The following is a 21350-nucleotide window of genomic DNA, read 5'->3' as shown; positions in this document are numbered from 1 at the left end:
AGACGCCCAGTGATCGTTCTGCACCAGCGGCCCCACCTGGGAGACGCACGGCGATCGTTCTGCACCAGCGGCCCCACCTGGGAGACGCACGGCGATCGTTGTGCTGGAGTCTGCGTAGCTTTGACCTGTGAGGAGCTTGGAGTGGAGGGTCCAGCAAGGCGCTATATAAGTGTGAGGATTATTGTGTTTATGAGAATGAGATGCAGTGTGGAGATGGAGACTGGAGGGAGGGCCCAGACCTGCCAAAATGATCTGATCTCTTTACCTTTTGGTTTGCTTGGTCACCAACTCGAGAGTTACTAATGAGAACAGACTGAGAACATCCCATCCTGCAGTCAGTCTGATCTGAAATCACGGAAGCTCCAGGACAGGTGGGCAGGGAATGGGAATGTGGGAGCTGCCCCCCATGTTAGGGAACAGGACCAGGCAGCCAGGGCTGGAGAGGGCGCCCCCAGACCTGCAGTTAGAGGACAAGGGGGTGTGCTTGACTGGTCAGCACAGGAGGGGACAGGGTACCCCATCAGCACTGAAGGGCACGAGGCGCCAGGCAGGTGAGTGCAGACCAGGTGAGTCTCTCCTTCACTGGCTGTCCCTCGCTGGTCTCTCACTTGTGGATGAACAGGCTTCTGGGAAAACTGGCCCTTGTGTGACTGTGTCCTGTGATGGACTGGTGTCCTGTCTAGGGTGTATGTGTGTCTTGTGATGCACTGGTGTCCTGTCTAAGGTGTGTGTGTTTTTCTGTGTCCTGTGATGGACTGGTATGCTGTCTACAGTGTGTGCGTGTCCTGTGATGGACTGGTGTCCTGTCCAGGGTGTGTGTGTTTTTCTGTGTCCTGTGATGGACAGGTGTCCTGTCCAGGGTGTGAGTGTGTGTCCTGTGATGGACTGGTGTCCTGTCCAGGTTGAACCCCCTTTGATTGCTGGGATAGCCTCCAGCTCCTCCTCCTCACTGTACCTGAACAGAATGTCCTGCTCTGTGTCCAGCTGGCTCTTTCCTCACAGGGGTGTTTTGCTGGTGGACCGGTCAGTCCCAGCTGCGGTCAGACTGGTGGACAGACTCCCCAGATGCCCGGGTTTGTGTTGTGCCTGGTCCTCCTGTCTTTCAGGAGCGGCTGTAAGTCCAGCAGTGGGCAGTGGATCGGTGAGGATTGAGTGTGGGTCTGTGTGCCTGGGCTCATGTGTTCCTCTGTGGACGGGTGTTTCAGAATGTCCCGCCGGTGTGAACGAGTGGGTGTTTTTTCTCTGGGTGCCCCTGCGAGACATCGACCTGAAGCCACGCCGGACGTGTGCGCCTCCGTCGCTTCTCCAGACGCTCAGGAGCTCTTCAGGAAGAGAGCCGGCAGAGGTCTGAAGTGGATCTCCTGGACTCCCCCCTGACCGGTCTGCTCCCAGTCCTGGCCTGGACTCTGGGATTCGCTGTGGGAGGTGAGTCTTGGATCAGGAGTTGAGCCAGCAGTGACCGTTCAGACCCAGCAGAATTCTCCATGCATAATATGTATAATAATATAATAATACTGTATAATATGTACATGGCGCGCTCCAGTGTGTTTTTTTAATATTCCGTTGCAGGACTGCACTACCGTAGAAAACCACCGGGTGGCGCAGTGAAAGCATCTGGGCTGCACCTGGGAACACCTGGTTTCTCATCCCGGTCAGTGCTCGGCTCCGCAGGGACAGTGTTCTTCCCAGTATAGAATTGAATTTGTTTGCTCTTTTCACGTTTGTTACCTTCATGTCGTGCATGACGGTATGTTACGTATTTAAAAAGAAATTTTTGGTTCACAAAACAAAATTACTTCGCTGGATATATATATAAGAAAATAGTTTTATAGCTGGCGATGTATGCGGTATGAGGACTATCCATGTTTTGTGTTCATGCTGATTTCAGCAGCAAGTAGTGAGGAAATTGAGATTTTGATGATGAGAACACATGAATATGTTCACGCACACCGTACTGTAGTGGCTTTAAAACCCTACAGCGTTGTTTCTGCGTGTCTGGATATTCATGTGATCCGGTTGTGTGGTACGTCAGGAATTGGAGTCCTTGTTAGTTGATTTTAAAACTACACGACGCACTGTGAAGCGAATACATGCCGTTTTAAAGATCGTGTGCCGTCTCGTGAGGATAATGTACCTGGATCACCTTGAATTGCACAGACGATGTGCTGTAGGGAGTAACGTTTGTGCGGCTTCTTTCCAGAGCAGGGGTGTCCAAGCTTTTGTTATTGGGGGGCCAGATGGAGGTGGGTGCCCACAGGCTACCTCTAATAATAAAAATAAACGAATACCAGATATAAGGGCATTCCAATAACCACATTGCCTTTTCATTGAGGGGACTAGCCTGATGGGTGGGTTTTAAGTATTGTGTACTGTAAGCTTGGAATGACCTGTGTAAATCATGATATCATCTCATTTGAATACCCCTCTAAGGTTTGACTGATTTTCCTCACTAGTGATGACTCTACGAGTGGGAGCAGTGACGCTGCGTCTTGGGCTGAAGTCGGGTTTGTCAGTGGAGATCCGGAGCTCATCGCAGACACCCTTGTCTCCGGACTCGGGGAGAAACGATTCGGCTGGCATCTCCTGCCCTCGCCGTCAGCTTCTCCTGCTTCCTCCTGCTTGCCAGCGTCACTGTGCAGAGTTAAAGTTTCGAAGAGGGCGGAGAGGACGAGAGGGGGTAGCTGATCGGTTTCGAGATGTGGTTTTACATGATGCCGGCACCTAGTGTTCGAAGTAGGAGCTGCGTTTTTTACTTACTATCGGGCCGAATCTGATTATAGTTCTGAATGAACTCGCGGGCCGTTTCAGTAACGGTGGAGAGTCAGAGTTTGATTGATATTTTTTATCATGATAAATATATTTCACTCATACTGCACTGATGTGGCTTGAAAACCCTACGCTATTGTTTCGCTGAGACTGACTCGACCAGCAGCGCACATGTGTGCGACTCACAATATTGGGCGATACACAGCAGAACCCCAGTTCTATTCGCTGTTGTATTAAGTTACAAAAGATACCAGTTTCAAAAGAAATCTGAAATCTTGTTTTAAAATAACGAGGACTCATAAACCCTACGGTATTTCACACCTGCGTATCAGATCATGTTTTTATGTTACGGAGGGTGTAATGTAGATGGGACATTTGTGCCCATTTAAATGTACAATTACTATTGGTTGAATTTAACTGATTGGGGAAAAAATAAAACCATGAATGTGGCATGTGCAAGAGTTTGGGCACCCTTCGAGTTGATGAATATTTTTATTTTTAAGTCTTCAGAAACCTGATTGACTTCTTATCCCCTAAATTAAGCCAGGTGAAGATAATTCAAGAGTTGAATAAATACTCTCTGGACGTGGTGCCGACTCTCAGCAACCACGGGCTCCTCGAAGCAGCTGACAGAGGACTGGAAAATGAAGATCATGGACTCCTACAGAGCAAAAGGTGGCTGTGAAGAGGTATCTAAATACTTCCGGCTTGGAATGTCCGCTGTTGGAAACATCGTTCAGAACTGGGAGTTAAGAGGAACTGTTGGAAGTCAAGGAAGACCCAGGAGCATCTCTGATAGAACTGCTGGTAAACTGGTCAGATCCCAAAGATCCCTGCAGAGCACCTGCAGAGGGGTTTAGCTGGGACTGGAGTAGTGGTCCACAGGTCCCCAGTACAGCGCTGCTCACCGCGTGGGAGAGCTGTCAGCAGGAAACCTTCCCTACGACCTCCTCACAGTGCAGAGCCATACTTAGACGAGCCAGAAACCCTCTGGAACAGAGTGCTGTGGGCTGATGAAACAAAAATTGAGCTTTTTGGCCACAACCAGAGAAGATTCACTTGGAGGAAAACAGGTGAGGCATCTGAAGAAGAGAGCAGCTTGCCAAGCGTTCAGCATGGGGGTGGATCTGTTGTCCTCTGGGGTGGTGTGGCAGCCAGTGGCGCAGGGAATACTGTTCGGGCGGAAGGAAGAAAGGATTCAACTCCATCCCAGCAAATCCTGGAAGCTGATGAAGGAATTGAGGCTGAGAAGAGTCTGGATATTTCAGCAAGACCACGATCCAAAACATACCTCAAAACCAACCGTGCCGTTCTCACAGGAACGACAGATGAGGGTTGTGGAGTGGCCCTCACAGTCCCCAGACCCGAATGTTATTGAAAATCTGTGGGGAGATCTCCAACACGCCGTGCCTGCAAGAAGACCTGAGGCTATTTCTGAGCTGGAAGAGTGGGGAGAAAACTCCTTAAGCAAGAACAGAAGGACTCCTAGATGGCTAAGAGAAATGTTTGTAAACTGAAAGAGGTGCTACAAAGTACTGACTGACCGGGTGCCCACACTACTATGCCACATTTACCGTTTTATTCAAATAAACAGTAGGCGTGCCTTAAAACGTGTAGGAATACGTCAGGTGTACGTCTGTACCCTGCAGGGGGTTGTGTTGACGTCTTTTCACTTCGAGCTGCTGTGGTCCCTGCAGTTGGACCCCAGGGGTGCCCAGACTTGCGCCCGCAGCTGTGTGATAAATCAGCTGCTTCGGGACTTCATCACCTCTCGGGAGCGCTTAGCCTCAGGGCTGCAGGATCACCGCGTATCTGCGGCACGTGTAGTTTCCAGTTGTACCACGCCTCCGAGTTACCCGTGCCCAACACGCCACAGGCAGATCGCATGAAGTCCCTTCCACAGATGTGCCGAAACAACAGCGCAGGGTTTTAAAGCCACTGCAGTCCAGTGCGTGTGAAATCGGTTTCTTAAGAGAAAATACGGACTGTTTTAATGTGTTATATAGAGTATATAGAGACCACGATGAGCCCTAATAATAAACTGTTTGTATGGGAACAAGTAGTAGGTTTATTCCTGTGCTGAAAAGAGAAGAAAGAAAACACAACGTTTCGGCCGTGGAGCCTTCTTCAGGTTTTTTTTGTCGATCAGGCTGAGTAATTCAGGTTTGTAAAACGGCCCAGCTTGCATTCTGAAAAGTAGAACTTGTGCTTTGACCAGGAATTGAAACTCGGACAAAATGCTTCCCGAATATCCACAAGTGAACGAATTAGTAAAATTAACGCAGATGTTTGCAAGAAAGGGGAGTACGGTACCACTACCAGCTCTACAGATATTTTTAGATCCATAAATTAACTTCATTAATGAAGTTCAGGAACTATTTTTATTTTCAGCTAACAGTTTCTTTAGTTCCATGATTCCAATATTAATATTGCCCGTCAGGTTGACGTAGAAAACTACTAGAAACTTTCCTTTACAATAATGACAGCGAGAATTCAGAGAAAATGTTAGAATCTTGTAGCGTTTATATAGTTAGAACGAGCACGTCAGGTCTTCCACAATAACCACAGGAAGTGTCCGAGTTCAAGACCTTGATGCAGAAGATGTTCATGAAGGTGGAGTAGTGTGGGGTGCTTTATTATTCTTAGCTACCACTACCAGGTATTTATAGTCTGTATAATATATTTATATTCATAAATTAATGTCGTTTTTGACGTTCAGAGATGTTATCCTTCTGTTATTTTAATTTTCTGCTTCTACAATTTCCCTTTAGTTGCAAAATCCCATATTAACGTTCCATATGAAGTGGATTTAAAGATGATAACCAACGCACCAGAAGCGTCACCTGTTGATCGTCTCTGGCCAGTGAATCACCCTCCTGCCGCGCTGAGGTACGGAGAACTAACTCTCTTGTGAGTGGCTGCGTCTCTCAGTGCTCCAGTGGGCAGTGGATCGGTGAGGATTGTGTGTGGGTCTGTGTGCCTGGGCTCATGTGTTCCTCTGTGGACGGGGGTTTCAGAATGTTCTGCCGGTGTGAACGAGTGGGTGTTTTTCTCTGGGTGCCCCTGCGAGACATCGACCTGAAGCCACGCCGGACGTGTGCGCCTCTGTCGCTTCTCCAGACGCTCAGGAGCTCTTCAGGAAGAGAGCCGGCAGAGGTCTGAAGTGGATCTCCTGGACTCCCCCCTGACCGGTCTGCTCCCAGTCCTGGCCTGGACTCTGGGATTCGCTGTGGGGGGTGAGTCTTGGATCAGGAGTCGAGCTCTGGTCCCCGTCGCTAGGAGACGCACAGGGATCGTTCTGCACCAGTAACCTCACCTGGGAGACGCACAGCGATCGTTCTGCACCAGTAACCTCACCTGGGAGACGCACAGCGATCGTTCTGCACCAGTAACCTCACCTGGGAGACGCACAGCGATCGTTCTGCACCAGTAATCTCACCTGGGAGACGCACAGGGATCGTTCTGTACCAGTAACCCCATCTGGGAGACACAGCGATCGTTCTGTACCAGTAACCCCACCTGGGAGACGCACAGGGATCGTTCTGCACACAGATCAGGGGAGGAGAGAGAAACTGCTGCTCCAGGAGGATTATGGGGAATTTTCGGAGGACAGACTGTACCAGACCACAGTGGGATGTGGTGTGGCTCTTCAGGAGACACGACGCTGGGAAGTCTGTGATCCTGGAGCCTCGTCTCTGGGAGTGAGGTGGGTGGAGAGAGAGGTGGGGGAGGTGTTGCTGGACTCCTCTCTGCTGATACACGGTGTCCAGACGTGGGACAGTGTCGTCTGCTGGTGCTCCCAGTCCAGCACTACTGTGGAGCTTTTAAAGAAGATGAAATCAGATTTTCTTATTTTTATTCATGATGTGTGTGTTTTGTTCCCCAGTGAGCTCAGACCAGGCTGCAGAGGAACCGAGGGGCTTCAGCATCCTCGCCTGTGGGCCAGCAGTGACAACAGTTAGTGTGAAGGACTGTGCAGGAGGCTGCCTGCAGGGCGGCGCTGTGGAGCAGGTTAACTCATCCCAGCTCTGTAGAATCCAGCAGCTGTTTCACCCTGCAGCTCCCAGCTGGCAGCCCCATTGGAGCCCAGCAGGTGTGAGCCTGGCCAGTACCTGGAGGGGAGACTCCTGGGAGAGCTGAGGCTGCTGCTGGGAGAAGTGTTAGTGGGGCCAGCAGGGGGCGCTCTCACCCTGTGGTCTGTGTGGGTCCTGATGCCCCAGTATAGTGACGGGGACACTGGACTGTAAACAGGTGCCGTCCTTCGGATGAGACGTAAAACCGAGGTCCTGACTCTCTGTGCTCATTAACAATCCCGGGGTGTCTCTGGAGAAGAGTAGGGGTGTTACCCCAGTGTCCTGGCCTGATTCCCCCCCTGGTCTTGACCCATCATGGCCTCCTAATCACCCCCCTCTCTGAACTGGCTCCATCCCTCTGCTCTCCTCCCCACTGAGAGCTGCTGTGTGCTGAGCGGACTGGAGCATCATCCAGGTGGGGTACACACTGGGGGGGGGGCTGGAGGGGATCCCCCTGACCTGTGAAGAGCTCTGAGGGGAGGGTCCAGCCAGGCGCTATAGAAGTGTGAGGATTATGATTGGTATTTATTAGTGATCACAGGCCGTGTGGAGACGGTGGCTGGAGGGGGGAGCCCAGCGCCTGGACACCCTGAGGTGTCAGAACCCGCCGTTCACAGTGCAGGCCGTAAGTTCTTGGACAGAGACACGCTTTTTGTTGTTTTGGCTCTGTGCTCCAGCACACTGGACTGGATTTGAAATGAAGCGACGACTGTGAAGTGACAGTGCAGGATGTGAGCTTTAATCCGAGGGTATTTCCGTCAAAAGTGGGTGAACCATACAGGAGTCGCAGCCCTTTTTATACATGGCCCCCCTCATTTCAGGGGACCAGAAGAAACTGGACACATTACCATCATCTTAAATAAAATCGTCATGTTGAGGACTTGGTCGCAGATCCTCTGCAGTGGAGGGCTGCCTGAAGTCTGCGACCCACAGACGTCACCAGACGCTGGGCGTCTTCCCTGGAGGTGCTCTGCCAGCCTGTCCTTCGGCCGTTTCCAGTTCCTGCTGGTGTCGGGGGCCTCTTGACTTCAGTCTTGTTCCCACAGACGCAGCTCCTGCAGGAGGACCTCGGCCCCAGCGGACAGGGAGAGGGCAGGGAGGCTGTGGGACCTCCGGGAAGCTCCGGGACAGGTGGGCAGGGAATGGGATTGTGGGAGCTGCCCCCCGTGTTTGGAAACAGGGCCAGGCAGCCAGGGGTGAAGTGGGGGTAACACTGTACCAGGGCTGGAGAGGGCGCCCCCAGACCTGCAGTTAGAGGACAAGGGGCTGTGCTTGACTGGTCAGCACAGGAGGGGACAGGGGACCCCATCAGCACTGCAGGGCGCCAGGCGCCAGGCAGGTGAGGGCAGACCAGGTGAGTCTCTCCTTCGCTGGCTGTCCCTCGCTGGTCTGTGGTTGGTCTCGTCAGTCCGGTGTCAAACCCAGGACTGAAGTCCAGAACCATACTGGTGAGAGGGGAGCGCTGGTAGTATTTTATCACTGTTGATATCGCTACTTGATGAAGCATGGTTATTGTTTTATTAACATTAAGTAACTATAAGTAGATAGTTATGATATTAGCAGCTCTAGCATTAGATGCAGTCGTGTTATTTTCAGCTGCAGGACTGGTATTGTTAATATACAGTAAGTAGGAGCAGTCGTTACCAAAGTATCTTTGTTCTTATTTGTACTAAATATTTGCAAACCACCAAGAGAGCATTTGGACGTCTCTGCTTTGTTAGCTGTGAAAGAATCGACACAGCTCCTCTGTGCCGAGTGATGATATAGTTATTCCCAGTTGTAATAGTTATCGTACAGTTTAAATCGTTGTGGCCATTTTCTCTCTCAAAAATGTGAACAACCTCAGTCTTTAAGAGACGAGCGAAGATGGGGTTCAGTCTCAGACAACAAGGCGCAGAGAGGAGTCAGAGGCAGACTGCGGTCTTCAGGCTCAGGAGACAGTTGAGCTGTGCACAGTGGCTGACAGTGGTGTAGGAGCCAAGAGATTCGAGCCTGAAGTGTCCGTTCGTCAAGCCAAGCTGTATTGTAGGCGTACAAGGGACCACACATTTCAGGCTTGTTGTTGTATTGCTCAGAGGGGACGTGGCTCTACATCACTTATATATACACGTTTCTCTACACCCTCCCCCTCCTGTCTTTGAGGTAGCTTTCTCAGGACACTCCAGGACTCGGGAAGCACTTGAAACACTCCTTCCTTATCAGGGAGTTTGGTATAAACATTCCCTCACCATCGGGGAGTTTGGTACAGAGGATGGCGGTTCAGTCCAGGGAGGGAGGAGCGTCTGAGCTCAAGCCAGCGTGAAGGTTAGAGTTTAACATGTGGATGTGCTCCTACACCACTACACACACATGTAAGCCGAAACTGTACTGTCCCCTCGATAGCCCAGTAAAACTGTACCGGTCGTAATAATATTTAATATTTATTAACCATACTATTTTTGCACTGTTCCAAGAATTACCTTACACTGTTTCTGTCCTGTTGTATTTTCTCTGTTTGCGGAATTTTGCACAGTTTTGATGACTTTATAACATGTTATTACATGTTACTGTTATTGCTATTGTGTTACTGTCTATTGTCTTATCTTCTGTCCTATTTATATACTGCACCTGAGTGACTAATGAGAAACACTTTTCATTATACTATGCACCTGTGTAAGTTTAATGACAATAAAGTTGAATTGAATACAGCGGGAGTTCACAGCTCCTGTCACTATATGGGTACAGAGTAACACAGATTCTGCTAGCAGACTCCATCGGTGGGAAGGCAGGTATGGATGGGGAGTTGTGATAGACATCGGACACTCTCTAGTAACTCTTTTCCCTAATTTTCCAGGAAGTCCAGTCTGACAGTGAAAAGTCAGGTGTGGATTGGGAGTTGTGATAGACGTGGGATACTTTCTCCTAACTTTCTTTTCATTTTCCAGGATATTCCAGTGGCTGACAGTGGGAAGACAGGTATAGATCGGGAGTTGTGCTAGAGATCGGATACTCTCTCCCAACTTTCTTTTCCCTGATTTTCCAGGATATTCCAGTGGCCGACAGTAGGAAGACAGATCTGAATGGGGAGTTGAGATAGAGGTAAGATACTCTCTCCCAACATTTCCCTGATTTCCCAGGAAGTCAGAGGCTGACAGTGAAAAGACTGATATGAAGGGACAATTTGGATTGAGGTAGGACACTGTCTCCTGTCTTTATTTCTTCCTCCTTGTGTCAGTCTCTGTGGTGTCTCTCTCAGTCCAGCTGCCTGTGGGCTGGGACACCCCTCAGTTTCACAGTGCTTACCTGGGCTTAGTAACTGTAGGTTGCAGGTTTGATTCCTGAGTGGGGGGACACAGCTCACTGTGCTCAGATACTCTTCTGATATAATGGTCCTCATCGAGGCTGTACTGTAGAGAGTGTGGTGTTGACAGTGGTGTGCAGAATTCTCACAAGTACTGTACCTGAACACTCACACTGACACACCTGTGTGCTGAGCTCTCACCTGGACTGTGCTTTAGTATTTGAACAAGTGCTGAACTCTCATCTCTTTTGAGCTTTTATACTCAAACCTGTGTACTGAACTCACATGTACTGCAGTGTAATACTCAAACACATCTGTGTACTGAACTTTCGACTGGACTGTTCTTTAATCCTCAATGTGCTGAAGTCTCACCTGTACTGTGCCGTAATAGTGACACACTGACACACCTGTGCTGAGCTCTCACCTGTACTGTGCCGTAATAGTGACACTGACACACTTGTGTGCTGAGCTCTCACCTGTACTGTGCTTTAGTATTAAACTCTCACCTCCATTGAGCTTTAAAACTCAAACCTGTGTGCTGAACGTTTGCCTGTACTGCGTTGTTATACTCAACAGTGGTGTGCTGAATTCTCACAAATACTGTACCTTAATACTCTGTCTACAATACACTGACACACTAGTCTACTGAATTCTCAGCTTTACTGAGCTTTAATACTCACAGTGACACGCGTGTAATGAACTCTGCTGTTGACTGTTGTTATACTGAAACCTGTGTACTGATCTCTCACCGGTACTGCACTGTAATACTCAAGGACACATCTGTGTACTGTATTGTTGACTGTCCTGCGCTGTAACTCCTTTCCCAAATGTTCCAGGAAGTCCAGAGGCTAACAGTCGGAAGAGAGGTATGGATGGGGAGTTGTGCTAGAGATTGCATACTCTCTCCTTTCTTTTTCCTGATTTTCTGGAAGGACCAGAGCCTGACGATGGGAAGCCAGGTATGGATTTGGGAGTTGTGATAGAGGTGGGATACTCTCTCCTAACTTTCTATTCCCTGATTTTCCAGGATATTCCAGTGGCTGACAGTGAGAAGACAGGTATGAATGGGGAGTTGAGATAGATGTGGGATACTTTTTTCCTTTATTTTCCAGGATATTCCAGTGGCTGACAGTAGGAAGACAGATCTGAATGGGGAGTTGAGGTAGAGGTAAGATACTCTCTCCCAACATTTCCCTGATTTCCCAGGAAGTCCCGAGGCTGACAGTGAAAAGACTGATATGAAGGGACAATTTGGATTGAGGTAGGACACTGTCTCCTGTCTTTATTTCTTCCTCCTTGTGTCAGTCTCTGTGGTGTCTCTCTCAGTCCAGCTGCCTGTGGGCTGGGACACCCCTCAGTTTCATAGTGCTTACCTGGGCTTAGCAACTGTAGGTTGCAGGTTTGATTCCTGAGGAAGGGGACACAGCTCACTGTGCTCAGATACTGTTCTGATATAATGGTCCTCATTGAGGCTGTACTGTAGGGAGTGTTGACAACACTGTGGTGTTGACAGTGGTGTGCAGAATTCTCACAAGTACTGTACCTGAACACTCACACTGACACACCTGTGTGCTGAGCCGTCACCTGGACTGTGCTTTAGTATTTGAACAAGCGCTGAACTCTCATCTCTTTTGAGCTTTTATACTCAAACCTGTGTACTGAACTCACATGTACTGCAGTGTAATACTCAAACACATCTGTGTACTGAACTCTCGACTGGACTGTTCTTTAATCCTCAATGTGCTGAAGTCTCACCTGTACTGTGCCGTAATAGTGACACACTGACACCTGGGTGCTGTGCTCTCACCTGTACTGTGCTTTAGTATTAAACTCTCACCTCCATTGAGCTTTAAAACTCAAACCTGTGTGCTGAACGTTTGCCTGTACTGCATTGTTATACTCAACAGTGGTGTGCTGAATTCTCACAAATGCTGTACCTTAACTCTGTCTACAATACACTGACACACCAGTCTACTGAATTCTCAGCTGTACTGAGCTTTAATACTCACAGTGACACACGTGTAATGAACTCTGCTGTTGACTGTTGTTATACTGAAACCTGTATACTGATCTCTCACCGGTACTGCACTGTAATACTCAAGGACACTTCTGCATACTGAATTCTCGACTGTACTGCGCTTTAATAATCACTGACAGATCAGCTGAAGTCTCACCTGTACTGTGCCGTAATAGTGACACACTGACACCTGTGTGCTGAACTCACCTGTACTTTAATACACCAACACACCTGTGTACTGAAATCTTGATTGTAACGTGCTTTAATAACCACTGTATTGTACTGTAGTATTCGACCCAGTGTGCTGAACTCGAATCTCAATTGAGCTTTAACACTCAAACCTGCGTGTTGAACTCACATGCCCTGCAGTGTGGTACTCAAACTGAACCCACCTGTACTGTACTATTATACTCAAACACATCTGTGTACTGAACTCTCACCGGTACTGTGCCATAATACTGATACACCTTTTGTGCTGAACGTCTGCCTTTATTGAGCTTTAATACTCATACTTTTGTCCGGACCACACATGTACTGTATACTCACACATCTGTGTACTGAAATCTCAACTGCGCTTTAATAATCCATGACAAATCATTGTGCTGAACTCTCCTGTGTGCTGACCTTTTGCCTGAACTGTGTGGGAATACTCCAACATGAGCTCTGAATACTGAACCCTCAGCTGTACTGAGGTTTCGTTCTCAAGAACACACCTGTGTGCTGAGCTCTCACCTGTACTGTGGTTTAGTATTGAACTCTCACTTCTGTTGAGCTTTAAACTCAAACCTGTGTGCTGAACGTTTGCCTGTACTGCGTTGTTATACTCAACAGTGGTGTGCTGAATTCTCACAAATACTGTATCTACAATACACTGACACACCAGTCTACTGAATTCTCAACTGTACTGTGCTGTAACTTTACCCTAATTTTCCAGGAAGCCCAGAGGCTAACAGTGGGAAGAGAGGTATGTATCGGGAGTTGAGATAGAGGTGGGATACTCTCTCCTAACTTTCTTTTCCCTGATTGTCCAGGATATTCCAGAGGCTGACAGTGGGAAGACGGATATGGATCGGGAGTTGTGCTAGAGATCGGATACTCTCTCCTTTCTTTTCCCTGATTTTCCAGGATATTCCAGTGGGTGACAGTGGGAAGACAGGTATGGATCGGGAGATGGATAGACATGGGATATTTTCTCCTAACTTTCTTTTCCCTGATTTTCCAGGATATTCCAGTGGCTGACAGTAGGAAGACAGGTATGAATGGGAAGTTGAGATAGAGGTGGGATACTCTCTCCTTTCTTTTCCCTGATTTTCTGGAAGGACTAGAGGCTGACAGTGGGAAGCCAGGTATGGATTGGGAGTTGGGCTAGAGATCGGATACTCTCTCCTAATTTTCTTTTCCTTTATTTTCCAGGATATTCCAGTGGCTGACTGTGGGAAGACAGGTGTGGATCGGGAGTTGTGATAGAGATCGGATTCTCTCTCCTAATTTTCTTTTCCTTTATTTTCCAGGATATTCCAGTGGCTGACTGTGGGAAGACAGGTGTGGATTGGGAGTTGTGATAGAGGTGGGATACTCTTTCCTAACTTTCTTTTCCCTGATTTTACAGGATATTCCAGTGGCCGACAGTGGGAAGACGGGTATGGATGGATTGTGAAAGAGGTGAGAAGATCTCTCCAGACTTTATTTTCCCTCTTTTTCCAGGATTCAGAGTCTTAACAGTGGGAAGATGGGTGTGGATTGGGACGTGTGATAGAGCTGGGAAGTTCTCTTCCAACCCTCTTTTCCCTTGTTTTCCAGGATGTCCAGATGTTGAGAGAGGGAAGACAGGTGTGGATGAGGAGTTTGGATTGAGGTAGGAGACTCTCCTGTCCTCTCCTTGATTTCTTTCCCTTTGCTTGTCTCTGTGGAGTCTCTCTCTCTCAGTCCAGCTGCCTGTGGGCTGGGACACCCCTCAGTTTCACAGTGCTTACCTGAGCTTAGTACCTGTAGGTTGCAGGTTAGATTCCTGAGGGGGGACACAGCTCACTGTGCTCAGATACTCTTCTGATATAATGGTCCTCATCGGGGCTGTACTGTAGAGAGTGTGGTGTTGACAGTGGTGTGCAGAATTCTCACATATACTGTACCTGAACACTCACGCTGACACCTGGACGCTAAGCCGTCACTTGGACTGTGCTTTAGTATTTGAACAAGTGCTGAACTCTCATCTCTTTTGATCTTTTATACTCAAACCTGTGTACCTCGCATGTACTGTGGTGTAATACTCAACTGAACTCTGCACTGGACTGTTCTTTAATCCTCAATGTGCTGAAGTCTCACCTGTACTGTGCCGTAATAGTGACACAGTGACACACCTGTGCTGAGCTCTCACCTGTACTGTGCCGTAATAGTGACACTGACACACCTGTGTGCTGAGCTCTCACCTGTACTGTGCTTTAGTATTAAACTACAAAAAATCTACAAAACACTGACACACCAGTCTACTGAATTCTCAACTGTACTGAGCTTTAATACTCAGTGACACACGTGCAATGAACTCTGCTGTTGACTGTTGTTATACTGAAACCTGTATACTGATCTCTCACCGGTACTGCACTGTAATACTCAAGGACACATCTGTGTTCTGAATTCTTGACTGTACTGCGCTTTAATAATCAGTGACAGATCAGCTGAAGTCTCACTTGTACTGTGCTATAATAGTGACGCACCTGTGCACTGAACTCACCAGTGCTGTACTATAATACACCAACACATCTGTTCTGTATCTGTAAAGCCGACTGTAATGGGCTTTAATACTCAAACCCGTGTACTGGACCCACCTGCACTGTAGTATAATACTCAAACTCATGTGTGTACTGAAATCTCAACTGGACTGACCTTTAATCAATGACAGATCGTTGTGCCCAAGTCTCGCCTGTACTGTAGCAGCGATACTGACACCTGTGTGCTGAATTCTCACCTGTACTGTGCTTTAATATTCAGTGACACCCTTGTGTGAGAAACTTCCTTGTACTGTAGTAATACTCCAACCTGGGTGCTTAACTCTTGACTGTACTGTGCTTTAGTACTTCAAAACTGGGTGCTGAGTTCTTGCCTGCTCTGTGCTTTACTAACCCACAACAGATGAGCTGACAGATCATCTCACCTGTACTGTGCCATAGAAGTGACCCCCTGACACACCTGTGTGCTGAAGTCTCTTCGGTACTGTGCTTTAGTACTCAAACCTGTGTATTGAACCCGCCTGTGCTGCACTTTAACACTCAAACACACCTGTGTACTGAAGTCTTGACTGTGATCTGTTTTAGTAATCAGACATATCATTGTGCTGAGCTCTCACCTGTACTGTGCTGTAATAGAACAGCCTTTACTTTAATACTTAGATCTGTGTCCTGAAGTATTACCTGTACTGTAGTATAACACTCAAACACACCTGTGTCCTGCAATCTTGACTGGACTGCTCTTTAGTAGTCATGACAGACCACTGTGCTGAGCTCTGAGCTGTACTGTGCTTTAATAGTGATGCACTGAGACACCCATGTGTTTAACCTCTGCCTTTACTGTGCTTTACTGCCTTTACAAACCAGGGTGCGTAATTCCTGCCTGTACTGTGCTGTAATATTTACACACTGACACTCCTTTGTACTGAACTTTCTTGTCTTGTGTGCTGATAGTCAAACCTGTGTACTGAACCCACAAGTACTGTAATACTGTTACACATCTGTGTTCTGAAATCTCGACTGTAATGTGCTTTAATAATCACTGATCTTTGTGCTGAAGTCTCACCTGTATTGTGCTGTAATATGGAGACACTTGTGTGCTGAACTGTTTTGTACTGTTTTATAATCAAACCTGCGTATAGAATTTTTGCTGTAATATCTACACACTGACACATCTGTGTGCTGAACTCTGTTCTGTTTTGTGATTTAATACTCAAACCTGTGTCCTGAACCCACCTGTACTGAAATCTTGTCTGTATTGCTCTTTAATAATCAGTGACAGATTTTTGTACTGAAGTCTCAGTTGTACTGTACTGTAAAAGTGACATTGCCACACCTGTGTACTGAACCTTACCTGTACTGTACTGTAATACTGAAATCTTGACTGTTATGCTCTGTACTAATCAATGACTGATCATTGTGTTGAAGAAACAGTACTGTAATAGTCACATACCTGTGCTGAACCTCTGTCTGTACTATGCTTTACTATGGAGTGACACTGCTCCCTGGAGAACTCTCACCCTTGAACTCTTGTAATACTCCAACTTGTGTATGACTTGTTGCCTGTACTGGGCTGTGATATTTGCACACTGACACACTCCTGTGCTGTACTCTCCTCTGTATATTTTTAATACTCCAACCTGTACTGTACTGTAATACTGAAACACATCTGTCCTGAAATTGTGACTGTAATGTGCTGTACTAATTGATGACAGATCATTGTGTTAAAATGTCACCTATACTGTAACGATGACACTGACAGCTGTGTGCTGAACTCTTCTGTACTGTAATACTCCACCCCTCTGTGTACTGAGATCTCGACTGTAGGAGTCAGTGCCTGATCATTGTGCCGCCGTCTCAGCCGTACTGTCCTGTAATATTGACACAACTGTGTGCTGAACTTCTGTCTGTACTGTGCTTTACTACTCAGTGATACTGTGAAAAACTCCTGCCTCTACCCTTGTTATACTCAGACCTGTGTATGAATTGACCGTTACTGTGCTGTGGTATTTACACTGTTGTATCAGACCTGCCTGTTTCCTGATTGACCTGCTCTCCTCTGGGGTCGGGTTAGTGAATCCCCTGTGTCTGTGAGTTAATCCTCCTCTGTCTCTGTGCTCCAGGACAGAGCTGCTGTTCTTGGTGTCTCCGTGGAGAAGCAGACTGCAGGGACCAGGAGCTGCGTACAAACACGCCGAGCGCGAGAGGCACACGCGTCTGGAGCACAGCAGCACCTCCTGCGCTGTGAGGACAGTGAGAGAGAGAGACTACTCCGCTGTCGCCTGGCCGCTGTCACTCAGGCCAGAGTCTGAGCTGCACCTGTGAGCCGATAAAGAGCAAAGAGCTGGACTCTGTCACCCGGGATCCCAACACCCTGCCTGAAGAGGATGAGTCTCAGTTTCCCTGAGGCCTGTGGCCGTCTGCTTTGCTGTTGGTATAACCTCCTGGCAGCTTGTCGTGGTTTAAGAGTGTTGTTTATTTGTTCGTTTATCATTTTCCCCGTGACTGGTGTCCCTGTTTCAGGTTTAATTTTCTCAAGAAGGGTTGTGGTGGGGGTGGGAGGGGAGGTGCAGTACTGGCCTGTCTCCACCAGAGGGCAGGGTGGGAGATCCTCTCTCTCTTCCTGTCATCCCTGATCCTCTCCTTGTGCTGCAGGGGCTGTACCCCATTACCAATACCCTGTCCTTCTACTGCCATCGCACTTCCCTACACCCTCCATGAGCAGCTGGAGCTGGGGTCTGTCTCCTCTGTTTATCAGTGTCCCCTTTCATGGTTGCCAGTGTTGTGTCCCCCAGTAGTAGCTCTGGCTGTCCCAGGAGTCCCCTCCAGGTAAAGGCCAGGCTCACACCTATGGGGCTGCAGTCCAGCTGCTATTCATTTATATCATCTGGTGGGGTTCAGTCTCCACCCTCTGGGCCTTCCTCACTGGAGCTGGCCTGCTGCAGGGCCACATGAACTACATTTCCCAGAATGCCATGGGGGAGACCCAGGGCCAATAGGCTGCCTCCCCTGGGTTAATGAGGCTCAGCTGCTGTATATAAGGAGGCTGGCAGCTCTCAGCTTCTGCAGAGGGGTGGAGGGGGGAGGCAGTAGGAGATGGCTTGTTTTGGGGAAGGAAACATCTTCCCTGCAGGGAAACTGGCAGCAGCTGTAAGAAAGGAAGAGAATGGGGGTGGGGACAAGCGGGGTGGTTCTCCCTGAGTCAGGGGCCGTCCTGCTGGGGTCCAGATTTGATTTATCTTCCTTATTCAGAGCTCTCCAGGGGGAGCAGGATCTGTGTTCCTGCTGCTTGATAGCCCAGCAGGGAGGGGGGCTCTGGTGTGAACTGCAGGGCCAGTGTCTCTTTCCTCTCCCAGGAGGCTCAGCAGGAGCCCTCATAAACCTCCAGAACTAGACTGGGCAGGGGCCCTTATTTCTTCCTGGGCTTGTTTGTCAGGGACCTGCCGTGGACGTGTGCTGGTGCCCCCCTATCACTTGACACCCCTCCTACGCAGACCCTTAGCAACAGGGATCAGCCAGAGACTCATCACTGGGTTTTCTCCCCATCTTTTTTAGCGGGGAGGGGTCGAGGTTCTCCAGTGCAGGAGGCCCAGCGGGGCAGCTCTGGGCACAAACACTCACAGCCACAAGGTAAGGGATCACAGTGCTCTTTATTCACAGCGAGGGACACAGCAGGCCAGAAACCACAAGACAGACCCTCGCTCTTACCTGGAGCCACCACCAGCTTCAAACCAGGCCTGTGGCAAGAAAGCCAGCACTCCCAGTTCCCAGGGTCAGCAGTCCAACACAGCAGCAGCAGCAGCAGCAGAGCTCTGAAGCTCCTCTCTCCTGCTCCACTCAGCACAACCACTCTCTTCCCCAGCCAAGGCCGGACTGAAGGGCTCTGCTGCCTGCTTTTTAAATGTCTCCCGACCAATGGGCTTCCACCAGTTAGCCAGGTAATTGTGCTTCGGCACGGCCTGCTGGGAAATGGAGTCGACATCCTGCTGCCCCTCACAGCGTCCAGAGCGAGTGGCACAGAAGCTGTTCCTGAAGTAGCTGAGCCCGTCGGCAAGGGAAATAAATCCAATTCAAATAAAAAAGAGCAAGTAGTCTTCTGGGATGAGTAAAATAATAGTTGTCAACGTTTGTGAGAATTCAATGTAAAACACTTGTCCTGTGGAGGATTTGAACCTGCAGGCTGGAGGGGAGCAGGCGAGAGCTCTTCCACAGAGCCACCGTGTCTCTCTTCAGGCTGGGGCTCCTGTGGGCTCTTGCTCTTCCCGGCTCAGGGTTCCAGACTGAGCAGTAAAAGGCAGAGCGATGGCGTCTCCTCTCAGGGCAGGAGCAGGTGGAGGAGTGGAGATGGTGCTGCGCTCGTGACTGGGAGGTTGTGAGTTCAAATCCCAGGTGGGTAAGAAAAGTACATGATCTCAGTGTCTCGATTTATCAACATGTCTCTGTTTTCAAGAATTAAATTGAATAAAACAAGCAGCTAGTTTCTCCCTGGACTTGAACCCACAACCTCTCTGGTACAGAGGCAGAGCTCTTCCACTGAGCCACCGTGTCCCTGTTGGCCTGGGGCTCCTGTGGGCTCTTGGTCTTCTTCCCAGTTCAGGGCTGAAATGGAGGGATAAGAGCCGGACCGAATCCCTCTCCCCTTGGGCCTGGAGCAGGTGGAGGAGTGGAGACGGTGCTGCGCTCATGACCAGGAGGTTGTGGGTTCAAGTCCTGGCTGATCCCTGGTAAGTAAACCAAGGTGAGTATCGGAGGTGAGTATGTGGGCAGGATGATGGGGAGGGGCTATTACTGGGGGGTAGTGGGGGGGTGGAGGAGGCAGAGCAGGGCCAGGAACAGGTAGTGGGGTGGGCTAGGAAGGGAGGGGTGGAGGAGGCAGAGCAGGGCTAGGGGGAGAGGCAGGTAGTGGGGTGGGCTAGGTAGGGCAGGGCAGTTACTGGGTTAGATTAGAGGGGTGGAGGAGTGGGCTAGGGGGAGCTGTAGAGTAGAGTAGGGCTAGGTTAGACAGGGGTAGTGGTGGGGTGGAGGAGGCAGGGCCAGGGCGAGGTGGAGGTGTAGGGTAGTCAGGGGTAGTGGTGGGGTGGAGGAGGCAGGGGCAGGGCGAGGTGGAGGTGTAGGGTAGTCAGGGGTAGTGGTGGGGTGGAGGAGGCAGGGGCAGGGCGAGGTGGAGGTGTAGGGTAGTCAGGGGTAGTGGTGGGGTGGAGGAGGCAGGGGCAGGGCTAGGGTGAGGTGTAGGGTAGTCAGGGGTAGTGGTGGGGTGGAGGAGGCAGGGCTAGGGTGAGGTGGAGGTGTAGGGTAGTCAGGGGTAGTGGTGGGGTGGAGGAGGCAGGGCTAGGGTGAGGTGGAGGTGTAGGGTAGTCAAGAGTAGTGGTGGGGTGGAGGAGGCAGGGGTAGGGCTAGGGTGAGGTGGAGGTGAGAGGAGAGGAGGAGTGGCAGGTGGCCTGGGCCTGAGGGGCAGCAAGAGGAGTTGGGAGGGGGGCCCAGGCCAAGGTGGGGGGTGGAGGCAGGGCTAGGAGGAGATGGGGTGGGTGGAGTGCAGGAGGGAGGAGAATAGGGGGGGTGGGCAGAGTGGAGGAGGTGGTGGTGGTGGTGGCAGCAGCAGGAGGGGGGAGGGGGCTAGGCACCTCCACTTTTGCTATCTCTCCCCCCCCCCCCCACCCCACCCCACCCCCCATGTAGTCTCAGAGAAGGGAGGCCCCTTCCCAATGAGTCTCAGACTACATGGGGATGGGGGAGATAGCAAAAGTGGAGGTGCTCTAGCCCCCTCCCCCCTCCTGCTGCTGCCACCACCACCACCACCTCCTCCACTCTGCCCACCCCCCCTATTCTCCTCCCTCCTGCACTCCACCCACCCCATCTCCTCCTAGCCCTGCCTCCACCCCCCACCTTGGCCTGGGCCCCCCTCCCAACTCCTCTTGCTGCCCCTCAGGCCCAGGCCACCTGCCACTCCTCCTCTCCTCTCACCTCCACCTACCCCTGCCTCCTCCACCCCACCACTACTCTTGACTACCCTACACCTCCACCTCACCCTAGCCCTGCCTCCTCCACCCCACCACTACCCCTGACTACCCTACACCTCCACCTCACCCTAGCCCTGCCTCCTCCACCCCACCACTACCCCTGACTACCCTACACCTCCACCTCACCCTAGCCCTAGCCCTGCCTCCTCCACCCCACCACTACCCCTGACTACCCTACACCTCCACCTCACCCTAGCCCTAGCCCTGCCTCCTCCACCCCACCACTACCCCTGACTACCCTACACCTCCACCTCACCCTAGCCCTAGCCCTGCCTCCTCCACCCCACCACTACCCCTGTCTAACCTAGCCCTACTCTACTCTACAGCTCCCCCTAGCCCACTCCTCCACCCCTCTAATCTAACCCAGTAACTGCTCTGCCCTACCTAGCCCATCCCACTACCTGCTTCTCCCCCTAGCCCTGCTCTGCCTCCTCCACCACCCCTCCCTTCCTAGCCCACCCCACTACCTGTTCCTGG

At 50.1% G+C, this 21350-nt stretch overlaps 1 long non-coding RNA gene across 13 annotated transcripts; it reads left to right on the top strand.

Moving 5' to 3' along the window:
• Window positions 1–361: 361 nt before the first annotated feature.
• LOC148662519 (uncharacterized) lies at window positions 362–17366 on the top strand. 13 transcript variants are annotated; one of them, XR_015936337.1, is made up of 10 exons: window positions 362–1073; window positions 1206–1425; window positions 1570–1651; window positions 2454–2733; window positions 5538–6472; window positions 6653–6723; window positions 7381–7464; window positions 13168–13798; window positions 13937–13991; window positions 16980–17026. It is a non-coding gene; the product is annotated as an uncharacterized LOC148662519 (long non-coding RNA). The 13 variants fall into 13 exon arrangements; XR_015936336.1 differs by having other exon boundaries at window positions 362–1425; window positions 7372–7464; XR_015936338.1 differs by lacking the exon at window positions 2454–2733 and having other exon boundaries at window positions 362–1425.
• Window positions 17367–21350: the final 3984 nt, after the last annotated feature.

Source organism: Lepisosteus platostomus, chromosome 5 (genome assembly GCF_059453375.1).
Source record: "Lepisosteus platostomus isolate fLepPlt1 chromosome 5, fLepPlt1.hap1, whole genome shotgun sequence".
Lineage (NCBI taxonomy): Eukaryota > Metazoa > Chordata > Actinopteri > Semionotiformes > Lepisosteidae > Lepisosteus > Lepisosteus platostomus.
This window is presented reverse-complemented; position numbering and strand designations above follow the sequence as displayed.